The following is a 21,235-nucleotide window of genomic DNA, read 5'->3' on the forward strand; positions in this document are numbered from 1 at the left end:
TTATGTTGTAACATATGGAATGTCAATTGTCAGTTCATACACCATAGAATTTAATTACTTCTTTAACATGGTTACATTTGGAGATGGAGTCATTTTTCCAAACTTGCCCCAAATCCAACACTTTCTCTAATAGCCTGATTACGACTTTGGCAGTGTGGGATGGGGCAACCACGCCAGGGTCTCACTCCCACACTGACAAAGTTGACCGCCGCTCACCCAACAGATTATGAGTCATTTCATGGCCTGGCTGGCGTTTGGCTGTGCAGTTCTAAGACTCATATGTGAGCCTTTGAACTGCAGTGGCAAAGCAGCGCCAAAGCAAGTACCCGCATGGCATGGACTGTGCAGTCTATGCCGTGCTTGAACTGGGTTGCATGCTCACAGTGGGGGAACAACATGTGCCTCCCTGCATGTATCTCGAGGTCCTTAGACAACAGGGTTCCTGAAGGGCCCCCTTAGTTTCCTTAACAGCAGCCTTTTCATGATGTTAGCACTACCATAAGACCACTGGAGGTGAGCAAACTCGTAATATGCTTGGCAGTAGCGCATCAGGACTGCCAAGCATATTGCAGCCTCGGACCGAGGCGCCAATGCGGAGAGATGACAGATGTCTAGCGGTTGCGGCAAACCCATGGCAGTCTGACCACCGAAACTGTAATACATCAGTTGGACCACCGGTGCTGCAGTAGCTGCACCTCCACCGCTGTGCCACTGTGAGTTTGATGGCCCATGGACCACCAAACTCATTATCAGGCCCTAAGTCTGGAGGGAGAATAGTAAATCTGCAGCCTGCCCCCACTCCAGAGTCCAACACTTTCACCAATGTGGTTAAGGTTGTAGTGGGAATGGCACATTTAGCCCAAGAGTCCAAAGGTTTTCCCAATGTTGTTAATTTTGGCTTGAAAATAGTAAATATGTTACCCCCAAAGTCTAACACTTTTCCCAACGTGGCTAGGCTTGAAGTGGGAATAGTACATCCGACAAACACTTTCCTCAGTGTGGCGAGTTTTGAGAGGGAATAGTAATTCTAACCCCAGAAGCTAATGCTTTCTTTAATGTGGTTAAGTTTGGACTGGGAATAGTACATCTGACTCCATCACACTCCAACACTTTCCCTAATGCGCTCAAATTTGGAATAGCAATATATGACCCCTCCAGAGTTCAACTCTTTACCCAGCGTGGCTAAGTTTGGAGTGGGAATGGCAAATGTGACACTCTCCAAGCTCCAACATGTTCCCCAATGTAATTGCAATTATAAATTGCATTTATATAGCTATCATTACCCCAATGAGCTGCTGAAGTGCTTTGTGGTGAATAGCACGCTATACAGAATACAGGGATAGAGTTAAATAGATCGTAGATTAGTAGCATGTGCTTCCTTTTTCCTGTAGCTGTAATATGTTTATGCTCTTGAGATCCCATGCATTTGCTTTAGTGTTTTGAATAGGGATACAATAATCTAAATGGATTAGTAAATGAATGATGTGAGAAGATACTGGGTGCATTTAACATGTGTGCCTGTTAATTGAATGACTAGGCAGTTAGGAATTTGGGGCTAGATATACTAATATTAGGAATGCTAATTTCCTAATTGCGATTCACTTCAAATCCAGGTTTGCTCCCTCAGATGCCAACCTCTTCATGGGGGTATGAAAGGGAGCACGCCTGGGCTACAGTGGCAGGGAAGTGGATGGATGACGTTTTGGTTTGGGGTTGTTTTATAGACGACATAGTAGTCCTTTGGAAAGATACTAAAGATAACCTCAAGGAATATGTTAATTACCTTACTAACAACAGATATAATGGACTCTTTGCTATGTGCCATAACCCAAACAAGATAGATTTTCTGGATGTACAACTTTACATTTGTGATAATAACATCCAAAGCAGATTATTTCAAAAAGCTACTGCCACAAACAATACCTTGTGGAGTAACAGTGCCCATCCAGCATCAGTAATTGCAGGCATTCCCTTTGGTGAATTGATAAGGGCATGCAGGAGCTGTAGCAATGAGAAGGAGTTTGGCACTTGTTTGAATGACCTAAAAGACAGACTTAGGCTGAGGCTATTCCAAACTCAATTTAAGCAAAGCAGAGTTTGTAGCATCAAAAGAACTGACACTCTGATACAGAAACCTAAGAAACAATTGTTGGATAGTCTTACATTTATATCAGCATACAGTTCAGAGCTTAATCAAAAGTATATATTGCTGAATAAAAATTGGAACTTACAGAAAGGTGTCCCAGGGTTGACTACTGTGATCCTTAACAAACCCTTTGTCACATATAAGAAAGGTAATACCATCAAAAACAAAGTGATGAGAAATTATCTAGAGCCAAGTAAGATATCTGGGGCTAACTGGCTACCTCCCCAACCCAAAGGTGTTTATTCATGTGGAGTGTGTGTTATTTATAGCCACGGCCTCAATAAAAATGAAAGAGGAAGACACATTACATAAACTAATTTATTAACTGTAACAGTTGCTTTGTGGTTAATACAATTGTGTGTTACTGTAACAAAGTCTATATTGGCAGCTCAAAGAGAGTATTGAAGCCAAGAACTCAGGAACATCGAAGAGGCATTTTGAACAAGACCCCCTATAACCAAGCACATGAGAAAATGCCATCCGAACAATATCGATTTTAAATTTCATTTTGTTCAAAGAATAGAGAGAGATGCGTGGGGGGGACATGGAGCTAAAACTCACACAAGAAGAAGCCAAGTGGATTAGCAGACTGAGGACTGTACACTTAGGTCTGAATTTGGAAAATGAGCTACATTACTTTCTCTAACTAGATTACCCTAAGGGTTGTAATTTGAAAAAGAGTTACATTAGTTTCTCCAAAATGGATTAACCATAGGCATTGAAATGAGAAGGTTTTAAACAACACAAGTATACAAGGCTCATGTATATATATTTTTGAATGTTTAAATGAGAATGTCTGGCTCGGAGTTGAAAATATGACTAAGGTATAGCTATGGAGAATTGCTAAAGATTGGTAAATCTCTTTGTTGGTTTACCTTTTAATCCTGCATACGATGCAGGGTGGTAATAATCCAAGGCTCTGGGGATAAGTAGTTCTGTAAAACAGATATCTAATGACAATTATGTTGGAAATAGGGTTGATAAAGGTGATAATCCTGAGATATACGAAGATGACATATATATTTATGTATATTCCATATGGTGTAATGGGGCACATTTCAGTATGGGAGTGATTTAGGGGTGATTTATAGGTCTAACTGTACATTAGTATACCAGTTGTTTTGCTCTAAAATGGTTTTTAAGAAAATGAACACCCAGCCACCGATCAGTAGCATACATGTGGATATTGACCCGCACCTTGGGGCGTGGCGTCCTTAGTGGCATCACCGGAGGGAGCCGGTCCTGTCCTTCTGGTCTGGGGGAGGTAGATGACGCCGGAGGCGAAGGTAGTTGCTTACGTCATCAAGACGCAGGTGCCCCAACCCGGAAAGGATAAAAGCGGAAGGAGAGAGGGGAAAGTCCTCTTTGTTCTCTCCATCGGATGGCGAGACACCAGACCAGCTGCAAGTTACTGCGTTTTCCTCTTTGTTCCACGTGGTACCGCAGTGACTGCCCGAGTGGCTTCCCGGGAGGCGGCGGTGCTCGAGGAGTTATCAGCAGAGATAGACGCAAGTTAGTAAGCTGGTTCGTGGAATCAAAGAAAGTGTGAGAGGGCCTCACAGCGTAGTTGACAAAATATAACAAAATATAGTAACAGCTTTTGTTAAAAATTGAAGAATGTAGTTTTGGGCATTTTAAAAGACTAAAAAAGGGGTCAAAATTTTCTGTTTACAGTGTTTATGGCCTAAGCAGTTATCAGGTTACTCCAGGGCATTAGGGTAGTAAGTATTCCCGATACCCTGGAGATCGGCGGCGCACACGCTCGCATCAAGGAGGTTTTTGGTCATTGGCGCATGGGGATTGTTTGGTATGCCCAACAGTGCTTGGTTTTTAAGTTCGTTTTGGCTAATGGCATGTTAACCCAGGGCACTCGGCTCGTAAGTAGGCTGGGTGCCCTGGGATGTAGAGACATGATTTGCGGGGTTGCCAGGTTGTAATAAGGCATGGAGGAAAGAAGCTGGGGCACTAGAGTCGTAAGTATTCCCGTTGCCCCGGGTAATTTCCACAAGCGAGGGCAGCGGTGTGGCGAAGGGACGCTCCGCGCGAAAAGTAGAAATGACCAAGGGGTTGCTGTTGGTGGAAAAGTAATTCTCTTTTCATTTTACTTTAGTGCACTAGTACAGAGGTGGGTTTTTCGGATGGCTAGTTGTAAGGATGCCGCAAAAACGTGCTTGAGTCAGCAAGGATGCCCCTGCCACCCCAGAGGAATGTCAGTCGCTTTCGGCGCTATGGGAGTTCTCTAAGACAGGCGGCATTGAGTGGGCCCTGCAGACATTGGCGCAAGCGGCCAGAGAGAGCCCCCCGCAGGATGCTCCAGTAGCCAAATGTGCGAGAAAAATCCTGGGGCGTTACAGCAAAGCTATGCAGGAAACAGTTAGGCAGGGCTCAACAGCGCAGGCAGGCATTTCAGGTGAGGCGGTGGTGGCGGACCGGCCCCTGACAACTGTAGGCATGAATCAGGCCCCCAGTGTAATGGCACAAAATGGGCAGGTGAATAGAGGGTCACCCCCACTAGGGAAATCCTCACAGAACAATGTACCTCCTACAGCTGGGGTTTCTTCACAAAACAATATACACCCTACAGCTCAGGTAGCTGCAAGTGAGCTTTGAGTCCCGACAACACAGGTTGGTGTGGTCGTGGGAGTGCCGTCCATGGCACAATCTCCCGCACCGCTAATAGCGCAACAGGGCAGCGGGGTGGCACAAGTGTGGGAGCAATCGGGTGGGGTGGCACAATCTCCTCTAGTGGTCACCGCCACATCACAGGCACCTCACAGTAATCTGGTTATCACAGGGCCAGTGACGCAGCCAATAACGGCCCCAGAGGCAGTAGTATCGGTACAGACCTATGCTTTATGGTTCTGCGGCACCCGCATTAGCCCCATCAGCAGGTAATATGTGGCATGTTTATTATGTATCAAAGTGAGAGAGAGGATGAGAGGGCTAGTCCTTATCCTCTGGAGTAATGTACCTAATCAAGAAGAACTAGTTTAACTAGACGTGATAGGAGTCTCAAAAGTGTATGGATGATGATGTATGCTAAAGAAAAGTCTTATTTCTTGTTATAAAGCCCTCACCCACCAACCTAGTTGGTGGCATGCTTCATCATCGGGCCCACCCGATGACACCGAATGTGTTCCGGGTGTGCTTCAACGCCTGTATTACAGTGGAGCAGGTATGTTACTGAGTGTGCAGTGTTGGTGACGTGAAGGGTGATAGATTAAATACTGTCCAGTGTTCCCATTACACAAAGGTTTACTTTAATGTTTGGGCCTCTGGCAGTAATAAAAACAAGGCGTTGGATGTAGGTGGAGTGGCATTAGGGTACTCCTGCATCCAGTGGGTGGTCTACATGTTTCAGCCAGGCCTTATTCTATAAACTGCCTTTCCTCAGGACCTTTGTGATGTGTGAGAGTATGAACTATGCTACTAGTCATGTCATAGATCAGAAAAATGTGCTTTGCACGCGCTAAGGTGCACTATATGTAAGAGGTGGCTTCCCTCTCAAGGCATTCCTGTACAGAAAAAACATACAAGACAAAACAAACATACAGAGTTGTGAATTAGATCGATATGCATAATCATGTCAAGTAATTATAACCGTCGCGTCCGTGTGGATTGTGGAACTAGCGGCGGGATGAAGTATTTACAGTGAAAACCGATATATGTGATAATGTGAGTAGCAGTAATATCGGTAAGGACAAAGTAGTGAGAAGGAAGAAAAATAACTTAGTTCTCACATAAGCGTTTTGCTGCGAGTGCCCCATGAGTTTCCGGCAGGAGAGTCCAGGACCATTAGCAGTGGAGAAGGCAGGGGGTGGGGCCTGATGTGACAAGTGTGCCAACACACCCCATGGCGCATTTTAAGTTGGGGGATTAAGTCCCCTTGAATCCTGAGGGTTCCTGGGGGCCAACTAGCCCACCAGTTACCTCCAGTAAGCACCACAGAGCTGCGTTGCAGAGAGGTGTAAAAAGGGACGTGGCCTCAGACCACCTCTCTGCAACGTAGCTCTGTGGCGCTTACTGGAGGTACTTGGTGGGCTAGTTGGACCCCAGTGACCCTCAGGATTCAAGCGGACTTAATACCCCAACTTAAAACACGCCACCCTACTTCTCACCCTTTACCCCTATAAACCCCACGAACTGCCCCTAAAATTAATCATACAATTTCCATATTTCATTTTCACTTAATTAATTAATATTAATTAACAACTTATTATTAATTAAAATAGATCACTCCCTACCCTTTACCCTATAAAACCTATAACCTGCATCTAATAAATTACACAATTACCATAATTAATGACAAATTAATTAATATTAATTAACAACCAATTAATAATTAATTAATAATACATTTCTTCTCACAATTAACACTATAAAATCTCAATTACATAAATATTAAGAAATAAAAAATAATCATTAACTTATTATAATATTAATAATAATAAATCATTCATTTATTATAATGATAATTACATTACTTCCCACCCTATACCCTATCAACCTGCTAAAAAACAAAAAAAACACAAAATGTAATTAAAATAAAATTGAAAACTACTAAAAATTTAACGCACATATTAAAATACATAAACAATTCCTATACAAAAAAATACATCACATACATTTAAAATATATACTAAAATACATACACTAATTACAAAATCTATATTTTAAACAGCTATAGTTTAAACTATATTTTTTACCTTAAAATCGATATTCTTGACACCGATATTCTTGCTGTCAATATTTCTGTGTCACGATATTTACAACTCTATATTTGTGTAAATCGACATTTCTAACTCGATATATTGTCTGAATACCCTTGTAAAGCAGCAAACAATTGCATGGGATTTTTTCACCTTCCCCTCTAGGCAAATCAAAGTGGTGGCAAAGCATCTCAAGTGCTCTTTGTGTGGCAAGACCCCCCCCCAGGGGTACGTCAAATTAATATTTATGTGGCACTACAAGTATGTTGACAAATCTAAGAATGTATAAATTCAACCACTGCTAAAAAAAGAAAAGGAACATAAATATAAGTTAGTATTATATTTACAAAATTTCTGAAACAAAACAGTACACATTGCTTATGCTTTAACAGTATATCACATTATAGTGAAATAGTTATTTTCCCTTTTTTACTGTTCTCCATGAATGATGTAGTGTATGAAGCTTCTTCCTTGAACAGTGGAGAAAACATATTCACATAGATTGTAGAAAAAATACCAAAAGTGCCCAGTATAAATCTACTATTAAGTGGCACAATGCTTTGAACTCACTACAATTAGTTAATCAGTTTTATTTTTATAACTGGTATGATACTAGTAACAGATATAAAGCACACTTGAATTTTGAAGATCCTTTTGAAATTATCACCCCTAGAAGTCCGAATGATGTTTTAAACACTTACAATCTATGAAGAAGAAATGCAATGCACCACTATTTTAGATTTATCAGAAATCCTCCTTAGAACTTTGGTTGAAAGAACAAAGGTAAGAATTTGGAAGTTAGAAAGGCAGTTTTTGTTTGAATTTCAGGTTGGTGTCATTGTATTCCGTCCACCCAGTTTCACTCTTTAAATAGACAGTATAGTGTCCAAATGTTACATTATGGGGGTGATTAGGATTATGGAATGACCGCCACCGCAGAGCCGGCGGTAGCAACCGCAGGCCCTGCGGTAGCGGTCCTTCTGCCGTCAAACGGAATTTGCCCACCGCCTGATTATGATGGCGGTGGGAACATGTCTGCATCCGCAGCGGACGCAAACACCGTCCACTGCCAGCAATCGTTCCGATTGCCTGGCAGACGGTGCAGGGGGACAAAAATGGTGGTGGTGCCTAGCAGGTACCGTCCACCAGATAGGATGCATGCCAAACAGGCCTTTCCAAGGTGGCAATGCTGCAATGGAAAGGCATACGGAGTTTTGTATCGGGGCCCGTGGCGGGCCCCCAGGGATTTGGGGGGTGAGGGGCTGCACTTGGGGGGTACCTATGGCACCCTCCTACATTGCCATGCCCAACGTGGAAGGCACCGCGCAGTGCCTGCCACGTTGTGCATGACAATGCACAATGTGCCTCTTTGGCACTGCAGCGGGTGCTGTTTACAGCAGCACCCACCACAATGTCAAAGATATGGACTGCGACCGCCACGTTGGAGGTCGCATCATAATTTGCAGGGCGGGACCACCGCACCACTGGCGGTCGGTCCTAACACCGCTAGTGTGCCATCCTAATGTGCCCAATGTCTTTTATGAAAGATGATAGCCATAGAAGTATAAGTTCCTCCAGAAATTGATATTTGCCCAGCTTTGAAGTTTTTATTTTTGGTTTCCAATTTAGATCCATCTGCTCTGCATTGTTGTAGCATTTATAAAAGGTATTTCCCACTTATTCGCATATGGAATGTAGACATTAAATTTGATGTACAATTTGGCAAGTCACATTTTGGTTAGCCATTTTTATTAATCTGTCAAAAGTCACAGTTTTGAAATCTGGCAGTGTTAGGTACAGAAATCGCTTAGAATTGATTTGAGTGGTAGACGTAAAAGAGCAATCATCTTCTTCTTAAACTCCAAGGATGACCATTATAAATTCCTGTGCATCTTGATGACATATCTGAGTAAATAGTTCTAATCCACTAGGTATATCTACTAGATCTTGAATGCCTGAAGCAAAATGTATTACAGTCCTATCACTATGTAAACATTGCAGCAAACCACAGAGTGCTGAACATAATCTCTTGCATGGTTTCTGTTCAATTGCATGTATAACATTGTCACGAGGTGCCAGCAGCCAACACGGCGAGGGAGGAAGAAGGTGATGAATTTCCATGCTATATCTCCCCCCTCCTTTCTTTACAGTCAGAAACGCCCTCCGAGGTCCTGTGGGCCTTTAAGAATCAGGATGTGCAGGATCCTGGCCTCGCCCATCTTCCTGGATGGGCGGGGCTTGAACGTCATCGTCCTATTGGCCCTGACGTTCAAGCCTCCAGGGTGAAAACAAGGCCAGAGGAGGAAGACGCTGCGCAAGCCGACTGACAGGAAAGGATCCCAGAGTCGCCAGCCAGCCTTCCCATTACAGTCCATGAAGCTACAACGCACGTCTGGAGCAGAGCCGAGGACGTGACTCTTGAGAGGGAACCATGACCGCTCAAGAAGGCGCCGGACCTGACCCGGCACTACGAAGAAGCGAGCCACGCTCCCGGAGGAGCGTGGCTGCAGCAGGTACGTGCCCACCTCGGGAGTGTGTTTACCAGAGGTCCACTGGGCGGGAAGTAGGCAAAATGGGTGGAGGGAGACTCATAAACACCACAAGATTCTCTAGTGCCCTTCTGTGTTACACGGGTGACGGATGGTGGTGTGCTTTACTCCCTCACCGCCCTTCCCAATTCTCCTTAGGTCCGGCCATATTATCATCCTAACGAAGGTCTTTTTCTTTTCTTTATTTTTTTTTGGTTTGCTGCATGGTTCCCTCCTTTATTCCCCGGTGATACTGAGTGGAATGACAAGACAAAGAACAGTTTGAACTAACCACTGACGGAAGTGGAAATCACTATCTGGATCTTTATAAGACTGTATAAAATAGAGGACTACCTGCGAGAAAGGAGTTCTATCAAAACAGTGACTTACGGTTAACCCTTATATGCAGCATTGATCAATAAATACCTTTTGAAATATCAGTTATCGCACTTCTGCTTCTTATCAGACCACACATGGTGGTGAATGCGGGCAGACTAGCTCCATAGACAGTATGGAAAACCTCTTACAGCAATTGACATCAGGACAGCAGAAGCTAGAATAGGCCGTCGAGAAGCAGATGACATCGGCCCAGGCCGACCGCGAAATGTTCAAGAAAACCATGTCTCACCAAGTTGAATGCATACAGAAGGTCGCTGTCGACCAACTACAACTCATGACCCAGATGCAGAATCGCACTGGAGGGCAAACATACAGTCCCCATATCGCCCTACAGAAATACCTCCCAGGAGAGGATCCGGACGTGTTCCATTCTTTCTGGCTCCTTTGTTGACCGGTGAGGCCCAAGCCGCTTACCAAGTGGCCAACTCTACAGGGAACACCCCATATGCTGAGGTGAAAAAAATAATCCTGGACCATCTTGGCGTCGATCCTGAAGCATATCGGGTCCGATTTAGGAAAGGAAAAGGGGCACCTGGTGACAACCCCAAAACATTATACTTTAAACTGAAAACTGCTGCTGATAAGTGGCTCAAACCATAGGAGCGGTCCAAGGAGGAAATCATGGAATCAATATATCTGGAACAATTCTTATAGTTCCTCCCATAGCCCACACAGCGCTGGTTGAAACAGCATTCCCATCTGACGGCCACCCAAGCGGTAGGCATGGCTACCACTTTTGCTTGGGCCCAGTCCCGGCCTCTAACAGACACTGATAAACAACGCACAACTATGTCCTCCCAGAAAACCGAGAAAAGGCCCCAGAGATCTGTCTCGGAAGTACCGCGACCTCGCTCTCGACCCGAAACCCCGATATCCAAGGGTACACAATGTTATGATTGTGGGGAGTGGGGTGATATTGCTCAGTTTTGCCCCCTCAAAAAGCCAACCAAAGAACCAATGAACGTGATCTGTATTCCGCGCACAGTCCTGTATATGGAAGAAATGGGCCCCTCTTTTTACGTGAGTGTACAAATATATGGAAAATCCGTAAGAGCCCTACTTGACTCAGGGTGCCGACAATCCGTTATCTGGGAATCCCTGTTTCCCTCCTCTACTCTTCATGCTAAAGAACACGTGCCCATAAGGTGTGTTCACGGAGATGTCCACACCTACCCAGTTTTTATACCTCCCTGGTCTCCTACACGGTGGGAAAACACTTCAGGACAGATTAGGTGTATTACCAAAACTCCCTGAAGACCTGATCCTGGGTCTAGATAATCCCCTGTTCTTACAACTGCTAAAAAAATATCTACAAGAAACCACTCTCCTCACCTCACTCAAGCTCCTTGGTTAACTGACCGTAGCTTTCGATATAGTTAAGAAAACGATCCCACTGTACAACATGCATGGACACAAGCTAAACAGACCTGAAAACACCTGTCTATCCTCTCTTTCATATTTCTAATGGACTTCTATATAGATCAGAGAGTGAAAAAGCTTCCCCCCCAGTTATTAGTACCCCAACCCTTTAGAGAACAGATATTGTTCTTTGTGCACACACACTTATTAGCTGTACACAGGGGTACACTGAAGACGATGCAGATGGTTCTACAGAACTTTTACTGGCCAGGGATATACTTACAAGTCACCAAATATTGTCAGGAGTGTGAGGTATGCCAGCATAGGAACCCATACAAACCACCTGCTGTCCCCTTACAGCCCCTGACGATCGTAGGGAATCCCTTCGAGCGTGTTGGGATGAACCTCATAGGCCCCCTTCACCGCACAAAAAAAGGCAGTTTATATGCATTAGTCATTGTAGACTATGCAACCCGTTACCCTGAAGCTTTTACCCTACGAACACCCACAACTTCCAATATAAGCGACAATCTAGTTGAACTATTCTCTCGAGTCGGGTTTCCTAAAGAGATTCTTACCGACCAGGGGACCCCCTTTGTTGCACGTTTAATGTCCCAAGTCTGTAAAACTCTTGATATATCACACATAAAGACCTCGAAATACCATCCGCAGACCGATGGTCTTTGTGAAAGGTATAATGCCACCCTGAAACTCTCTCTAAAAAAGATGCTTACTACCGAGGGTCGAGAATGGGATATGCTTCTCCCTCTAGCCCTCATTGTTATCCGTAGCCAACCACAGAGCAGTCTAGGTTGTTCACCGTTTGAGCTTCTTTTTGGGAGACGTCCGCAAGATCTCCTCAAGATCACTAAAGAGGCCTGGGAACAAGAAAAATAAGAGGAGACACCTCAGCCTTCTGCACCCGAATTCACAAGCTAAGGGATTTTGCTGACGCCAACCTTGAAAAAGCTCAAACAAAACAACAGTTCTTCTATGATAAGGGGAAGAAGTGGAGACAACTAAAAGTAGATGACTGGGTTCTGGTTCTACTACCCTCCAATGTAACGAAGGTCCACTCCGAGTGGAAGGGACCCTTTTGCATCATAAGGAAGATAGGACTCACTACCTACCTTGTACAGTTATCACCTAAGAAATCCCAAATGTATCATATTAATCTTCTAAAGAAGTGGCTCAGTCCAATACCCCAAAACGTACATATCACACACACCCCAAAAGAGCATGAAACCACACTGGGACTATCGGATATAAACGAAGCATTGTCAGACCCTCAGAAAAATGACTTGCATAAGATTCTTCTACCATTTTCTACCCTCTTTTCCGATTATCCCGGAAAAACCAGTCTCGTCGAACATTCCATATCCACTCCACCGGGTAAAACCATCAAGCAAAGACCCTACCGCATACCAGCGGCCAGACAACATGCTATTAACACAGAGGTAGCTAATATGTTAAAAATGGGAGTGATACAACCCTCCCAAAGTGAGTGGTCGTCCCCCATAGTCCTCGTGCCAAAGCCTGATGGTTCTGTGCGCTTTTGCATAGATTTCAGAGCCGTCAATGCTGTATCTAAGTTTGATGCCTATCCTTTACCGAGAGTGGGTGACCTTATCGAAAAGCTTGGAGATGCAGAATATATTACCACCTTGGACCTTACAAAGGGGTATTGGCAGGTGCGCTAAAGAAAGAAGACCGGGAAAAGACGGCATTTTCAACTCCCACAGGTCACTACGAGTTTACAGTCCTCCCCTTCAGTCTCCATGGGGCACCTGCCACCTTTCAGAGGCTCATGAATAAAGTCCTCTCAGAACAGCAAGAATACTCAGCAGCTTAACATGACGACATAGTTATATATAGCCTCAATTGGGAGAAACACCTACAAGACTGTTGGGAGGTTTTCTTGGCCCTTCAACAGGTGGGTCTCCATGTTAATGCAAAAAAATCCTGTGTTGGTTACCAATGGGTCAAGTATCTTGGATATCTCCTGGGAAACGGGGTCATCGAGCTGCAGAGCGAGAAAATCAGGGCGATAATCGATACCCCTTTCCCCTCCACAAAAAAAAGAGGTCCGGGCCTTTCTCGGACTTTTGGGTTATTACAGGAGATTCATACCCCACTTATCAGACATAGCCAGTCCTCCAACCGATCTCCTCAAACTACAGGTAAAAAACAGAGAACTCTCATGCCCTTCCCTTGTAGAACTACGTGCATTTCAGGATTTAAAGAAAGCCATCACCCCCGTACCAGTGCTCAGGTCCCCAAATTTCTCCAGGCCCTTTCTCCTCCAGACTGACGCCTCCAATCAGGGTTTTGGAGCCATCCTTGCTCAGATCTCCCCAGAAGGTCTTAATCCTCCTGTGCTGTTCATCAGCCGCAAGCTATTTCCCCAAGAGCAGAGGTACTCTATTATAGAAAAAGAGTGTTTGGCCATCAAGTGGGTGGTGGATAAACTTCGGTATTATCTGGAAGGCTCCCATTTCATTCTGTTCACTGACCACGTGCACTTACTTTGGATGAGCCGCAATAAAGGACACAATCCTCGAGCCCTCCAGTGGTTTCTCTCCCTACAACCTTTCTCATTTGAAGTGCGCCATGGGAGGGGGCTTGAGAATGGTAACGCTGACTTTCTTTCCCGTGTGCCTATGTTCCCCGAGCAGGAACATTCTGGGGTGGGGATGTGTCACGATGTGCCAGCTGCCAACACGGCGAGGGAGGAAGAAGGTGATTAATTTCCACGCTATATCTCACCTCTCCTTTCGTTACAGTCAGAAATGCCCTCCGAGGTCCTTTGGGCCTTTAAGAATCTGGATGTGCAGTGTCCTGGCCCCGCCTATCTTCCTGGAACTATACGTCCTATTGGTCCTGACGTTCAAGCCTCCAGGGTGAAAACGAGGTCAGAGGAGGAAGACGCTGCGCAAGCTGACCGACAGGAAAGGAACCCAGAGTCGCCAGCCAGCCTTCCCGTTACAGTCCCTGAAGCTACAATGCACGTCTGGAGCAGAGTCGAGGACGCGACTCTCGAGAGGGAACCAAGACCACTCAAGAAGGCACCGGACCTGACCCGGCACTACGAAGAAGCGAGCCACGCTCCTGGAGGAGCGTGGCTGCAGCAGGTACGTGCTCGCCTCAGGAGTGTGTTAACCAGAGGTCCATCGAGCGGGAAGTCTGCAAAACAGGTGGAGTGAGGCTCATAAACACCCCAAGATTCTCTAGTGCCCTTCTGTGTTACACGGGTGACGGACGTGGTGTGCTTTACTCCCTCACTGCCCTTCCCAATTCTCCTTAGGTCCGGCCATATTATCATCCTAACAAAGGTCTTTTTCTTTTCTTTATTTTATTTTGGTTTGCTGCATGGTTCCCTCCTTTACTCCCCGGTGATACTGAGTGGAGGGACAAGACAAAGAACAGTTTGAACTAACCAATGACGGAAGTGGAAATCACTATCTGGATCTTCATAAGACTGTAATAAATAGAGGACTACCTGCGAGAAAGGAGTTCTATCAAAACAGTGACTTACGGTTTAACCCTTGTATGCAGCATTGATCAATAAGTACCTTTTGAACCATCAGTTATCGCACTTCTGCTTCTTATCAGCCCACAAACATGTGGTAAATGAAACAGTACATTGAGAAAAACATTTGCATAGCAGTTGATACCAGATGTGTTTGACAACTGACAACCTACAATTTCTCCTAATTCTCAAGTTTTTTTCTTCTTAACAATTTCCTTGTTCTCCTTCTTTTCGTTCTTTTTAGCAACAGCCATAGATTCTTTTGTGAGCTTTCGCATTGCACAAATTAAATGGGATAATATCCTTGATGAGAAGCATATCCACTTCTTAAAAGATTGTACTCTCTAACAAAACTTGCATCAGCACAAATTTTGCTGTCATCAAAAACCAACTGGACAATGTTCTTACTCAAGACAATGCAACCTAACATTCAAGTTGAATTTTGGACCGGACAGGATTTTTGACTTATTTTTGGGGAAGTACTAACATCCTCTACAACTAACAACCCATATTTTTACACTAACCAACTTTACTATATTTCTATTCAAAAGTTACAACTCAAGGAGCCACCTTGCTTTCACACATGCTCCCGTGCTATAAGTTGCACTCTGTGGCAGGGCACTATTGTGTGCTTGCCCCGTTAAGGCTGGGTGCTTTTTGGTGCCCATTGATGATGTAGTAGGACCACATACCATTAGTCATTTTAAGAACTTTGGCATTATGAGTATGATACCGTGATGGGATTCAGACAAGAGACACCTTCATTTACTTCCCTCGTTTTCAGTTTTCAGAAATGTCTGTATTTTTATAGGTTTTCCTCATTGCTTTCTGGTCCCTTATAAAAACTATGCTAAGAGGAAATGGAATTTCCTCTCACATGCCTGTTGGGGCGTTTGCAATGAAGTTGGGTTCCACTGTCAGGATGGGCCGGCCAGATCCTAATATTTTCTTAAACAAATACCCTGCCATCCAATATATGTCTCCCATGAGGCAGATTGGAGGCCAACTCCCACTGGGCCCAGGAGAGCAGAAACATTGTGTTTTGGATGGGGTTATTCCCCAATGCCAGGAAGGGCCACTGCCTGGGGCAGATTGGGGGCAAATCCCCAATATGCCTACAAGGGGGACAGAAATACTGTATTTACCCCTTTGGTGTGGGAGAAATTACAGTGTAGGCTTCCCCCACCCCTTTATTTGTCCTTTAAAAAAATTCCCTGGAGTTTAGCAGGCTTTCTACCCCCTCTCTGGTGAGGCAGAATGTTGTCAAGCCTGCAAATTTGCCTTCTGGAAGGCAGTATTGCACTCTTTGGGATGGGGGCTTGGCCCTATACTAGAGTTGGCAGCCCCAAACTTTCAAATTGGTGACAAATCCTTGGTGTCTATGGGGGTTTCTACCATTGGGAGAAAAAACAATCTGCCTCCCAGGGGGGACAGAAATACTTTATTGCCATTTTACGTGTAGGGACATGGCTCTATGCCAGGGTGAGTGGCCCATATCCCTTTCCTTTTTAAAAATAAATCCCTGATGTCTAGAGGGCTTGCCCCTCCACAAAGGGGCAGATTGTGCTCCCTTGCCATCTCTGTAGGGCCCCCCCAAACATTTTCCCACTATCCTCTACCTTTTTGTTGAGTTTGTCTTTGTTTGCCTTAGGACTCTGTGCCCTTTACCAGTTCTAAAGTGCATGTGCTCTCTCCTCTAAACATAATATAATTGGATGACACCCAAGTGGCACTTTTAATTTACTTTTAAGTCCCTAGTAAAGTGGTGCTACATGTACCCAGGGCCTGTAAATTAAATGCTACTAGTGGGCTTGCAACACTTGTTGTGCCACCCTTTAAACATGTCTCAGGCCTGCCATTGCAACCCGCATGTGCAGTTTTAAATAGCCTTTTCAAAATAAATCTTTTGCCAATCCTGAACATTACTTTTTAATAAATACAAGTCACTAAAAGGGTAGGCTCTCAAAAGCCAAGACGGCATGGTGCAGTCTTTTAAAAAAGTTGTGCATGTACTTTTAAGATTTAGATGTTCTGGTAGTTAAAAACTCTTAAATTCGTTTTTTCACTACTGCAAGGCCTACCTCTCCGATAGGATAACATTGGAGTTACCTTATTACAAATATTACGCTGTATTTTCCAAATGGGAACAGGTAACCAGGTCATGTTTAGTGTCTTTTGAATTATAATGAAAGATCCTAGCTTATGATAAAGTCAGATTTTGAATTACGGTTTTGAAAATTCCACTTTTAGAAAGTTGGCATTTTTCCAGCTTTAGCCATTTGGTGCCTGCAGCCTGTCTTTGGGTCACATCGCTTGGCGTCACTGACAGTTGGGCTTTGTGTATTCATTCTACACAGCCACACACAAAGGAGAGATTAGGTGTGCCTAAATGGGCTATCACTGTGAGCATATGAAGGTGCAGCTGGGTACAGCTGTACTTACACTTAAATTGGTTGTGTCCTGCATCCACACAAAGGGCTGCATGCCCCCTGTAGCTAGACTGGAGCCAGAGCAGGATGGTCAGTAAGCCTGTGAACTTCAAAGGAGTCTCTCCAGATCCTTCTCCCACTTCAAAGGAAGAATCTGGTATAAATATTGGACCTCAAATGTGAACTCTTCTATACACGTCTGGGCCTGTGGAGACTGCCAGGAAGAAAGACAGCTGTGCTCCTGAGAGGACTGCCACTCTGCTGGACTACTATCCTGCTGGACTACTGCCTTACTGAGCTATTGCCTTAATGGATTGCTGCCCTGCTTCCTGACTGTCTCCTGCCTGAGTCAGAGGGACTGAACCTTCACCTGAACAACAGGACTCCCTGAGTGACTTCATTGCGGTCACCCTGAACTTGTGACTTTCTCTCGATCAGGCACGATCAGATAGCCATTGACAAGGATTGTGATTGCCACTTCAGTAGGGGTTTTCACCCCTCAACCAATCAATCAATCAATCAATCATAGCATTTGTAAAGCGCTCTACATACCCGTGAGTGTCTCAAGGTGCTAGGGGGGGAAGCTGCTACTGCTCGAAGAGCCAGATCTTGAGAAGTCTCCTGAAGGTCAGAAGGTCTTCGGTCTGCTGTAGGCGGATGGGGAGGGTGTTGCATGTCTTGGCGGCGAGGTGGGAGAAAGATCTGCGGCCGGCGGTCACTCTTCGGATGCGGGGGACAGTGGCGAGGGCGCGGTCTGCGGAACGGAGCTGGCGGGTGGGGGTGTAGAGGCTGAGTCGGCTGTTGAGGTATGCTGGTCAGGTGTTGTGGAGTGCCTTGTGTGCATGGGTGAGGAGTTTGAAGGTTATCCTCTTGTTGACAGGGAGCCAGTGCAGGTCTCTCAGGTGGGGTGTCATGTGGCTGCGGTGAGGGATGTCGAGGATCAGGTGTGCAGAGGCATCCTGGATGCGTTGGAGCCGTTTCAGGAGTTTGGCCGTGGCTGACACGGACCTGGGTGACCGTCCTTCTTGTTTCGGTGGGGATTCACTTGAAGATCTTGCGAAGCATGCGGAGGGTGTTGAAGCAGGGTCAGGAGACTGCGTTGACCTGCTTCGTCATGGAGAGGGTAGAGTCAAGGATGACCCCTAGGTTGAGTGTGTGGTCGGTGGGTGTTGTGGGGGTTCCTAGTGTAGTCGGCCACCAGGAGTTGTACCAGGCCGAGGGGGTGGATCCGAGGATGAGGACCTCCGTCTTGTCTGAGTTCAGCTTCAGGCAGCTGTTCCTCATCCAGTCGGCGACGGCCTTCATTCCTTCATGGAGGTTGGTTTGGGCGTTGTGGGGGTCTTTGGTGAGGGAGAGGATCAGCTGGGTGTTGTCAGCATAGGAGATGAGGTCGTGCCGTCGTGCGACGTGGGCGAGCGGTGCCATGTAGATGCTGAACAACGTTGGGCTGAGGGATGAGCCTTGGAGTACGCCGCAGATGATCCCGGTGGCTTTGGAGCGGAAGGGGGGGAGGCGGATGCTCTGGGTTCTGCCGGAGAGGAAGGAGGAGGTCCAGTCCAGGGCCTTTTCTTGGATTCCGGCATCATAGAGGCGTGTACGTAGTGTGCGGTGGCAGACCGTGTCAAAGGCGGATGACAAGTCCAGGAGGATGAGGGCTGCGGTTTCTCCATTGTCTAGCAGGGTCCTGATGTCATCGGTGGCGGCGATGAGGGCGGTTTTGGTGCTGTGGTTGCTGCGGAACCCGGACTGGACGGGTCCAGGATGCTGTTCTCCTCGAGGAAGCTGGTCAGTTGTTTGTTGATGGCCTTTTCAATGACCTTCTCCGGGAACGGAAGTAGGGAGATGTGTTGGAAGTTCTTGAAGTCGTTGGGGTCTGCCTTGGGTTTCTTGAGTAAGGCGTTGATCTCTGCGTGCTTCTAGCTCTCAGGGAAGGTCGCTGTCTTGAAGGAGATGTTGATGATTTGGCGGAGATGGGGAGCAATGGTGTTGCTGGCTTTGTTGAAGATGTGGTGTGGGTAGGGGTCTTCTGGGGTTCCGGAGTGGATGGTGTTCATGATCTTGATGGTGTCGTCATCGTTGATGTTGGTACAGGAGAGCAGGCGGTTGGTGCGGGTGGTGGTCGTGGGAATGGGGGTCTCAGTGGTTGCTGGGTTGGTGACGGCGTTGAAGCTGTCGTGGATGTCTGCGATCTTGCGATGGAAGAAGGTGGCCAGTGAGTCGCACAGGTCTTGTGAATGTGGGATGTCGTTGGTGTTGGAGCTGGGGTTGAAGAGTTCCTTCACGATGTTGAAGAGCTCTTTGCTGTTGTGTGCGTTGTTATCTAGGCGGTCTTTGAAGGAGGTCCTTTTGGCAGATCTGATGAGGTGGTGGTGTCTGCGGGTGGCGTTCTTGTGGGCTGTGTAGCTTTCTGGTGTTCGTTCGCGGATCCAGTTTTTTTCGAGTTTTCGGCAGGTCCGCTTGGAGGCCTGGAGGTATTCAGTGAACCAGCTGGCTTTCATGCTGGTGTGGGTGTTGGAGGGCTTCTTGAGCGGGGCGAGGGTGTTGGTGCAGTCGTTGATCCACTGTCTGAGGTTGCGGGCCGTGGCATTGGGGTCGGTCAGGTCTGCAGGTGGGCTCTGGGCGAGGGTGGTGGTTAGCTGGTCTTATGGTGACTTTGCTGCAGCGGCGGCGAGGCGTCTGCTGGGTGTGGTGGTGCGAGACAATAACAGTAGGGCAAAAAACAGCGGTGGCTCAAGATAAGCAGCAGTAAGCAGTGTGGGGAGCAGCCTACCCTGAATTGGGGTCATGGGTCGTGCCAGTATCCCAACTTCTTTCATCCAGTCTGCCTCCCAGAGGACAGAAACACTGTATTGAACCCTTTTGGTTTGGAGGCAAAGGTCTATACAATGGCAGGCTTCTCCTACCCTTTTATTTTGTTTTAAAGCATTAGAGGGCTTTCTGCCTCCCTGCAGTCAGATTGGATGCAAAGCCCCACCCACCTGCAGGGGTAATAAGACTGCATTACACCCCTTTGGGGTGGGGGCATTGCCCTATTTCAGGGAATATCACCCACTCCCATGGCTTGAAAAAAAAATATTTCCCTGGTGTCTAGTGAACTTTCTACCTACAATGGGGATAGATTGGGGGACCTTATGCCAGTGTGGGCATCCCCCACACATTTCTTTCCAAATAAATTGCTGGTGTTTAGTGGGCTTTCTAGCCCCCAGGAATATATTGAAGGCATACCCCCAATCAGCCTGCCAGAGGAGTCAGAGAAATTACATTGCCCCCTTTGGGGAAGAGGCATGACCTATGCCAGGTTGTACCATCTATACTGCTTTCTTTCTTCTAAACGTATATCACTGGGGTCTAGTTGGCTTTCTGCATCCACTGAGGGGCACAATGGGAGATAATGCCCCATTTGCCCCCAGAGCAGGCAGATAGGCTTAATTCCTTTTGTGATGGGTGGGAGAAACACAGGCCCTTGCCCAAAGACCAACCCCGATCTCTAAAATCCCTGGTGGCTAGCAGGGGGGGAATCACTGATTGAGGATCATACTCTCAGGGCAGTCCATGAACAGGGACCCACTAGGGAGAAACAGCACTGGAATAGGGATATTCTTCCCGGTCCAATGCTGCTTCTTCCACATTGATCAGTACCAAGGAGGGAGAGTTCTGGCACCGATCTGGAAGTGAAACCAACAGGCACCAATGTGCCCACTGGTTTCATTTTTTAACTGTCATTGTACGTTCAGTGGCCAGGTATTACAGATAGGCAGTGGAGGGTTGGGGGCTGAAGCAGAAGTGATTCTGCTTCAGCCCCTACCAAGAGGAAGAAAAACAAAGATGCTGGTGCTTACAAAATTATTTCCTTTCAAAGACTCCCAACCGTTGGCCAATGGCTGATCGCCGTACTTGGAAGGTAGAGCAGGGATGGACTTCTGACTAATGCCTGCACTAAAGAGGTTAGTTAACCATGTATAGGCAGGCCTTCCCCGGTCACTTTTAAGTTAATAAAGTTCCTAAACACTCTTTGGTGTGTGTGGTACTCTTGATTGCAGCCTGCACGTGGCAACAAATAGCTGAAAATTATTGGACTGATATGAGTTCTAGGAATATAGATACAAAGTAAGTTGCTAATAAATACATACGTGGTA

This window comes from Triturus cristatus, chromosome 5_1, assembly GCF_964204655.1.
Source record: "Triturus cristatus chromosome 5_1, aTriCri1.1, whole genome shotgun sequence".
Lineage (NCBI taxonomy): Eukaryota > Metazoa > Chordata > Amphibia > Caudata > Salamandridae > Triturus > Triturus cristatus.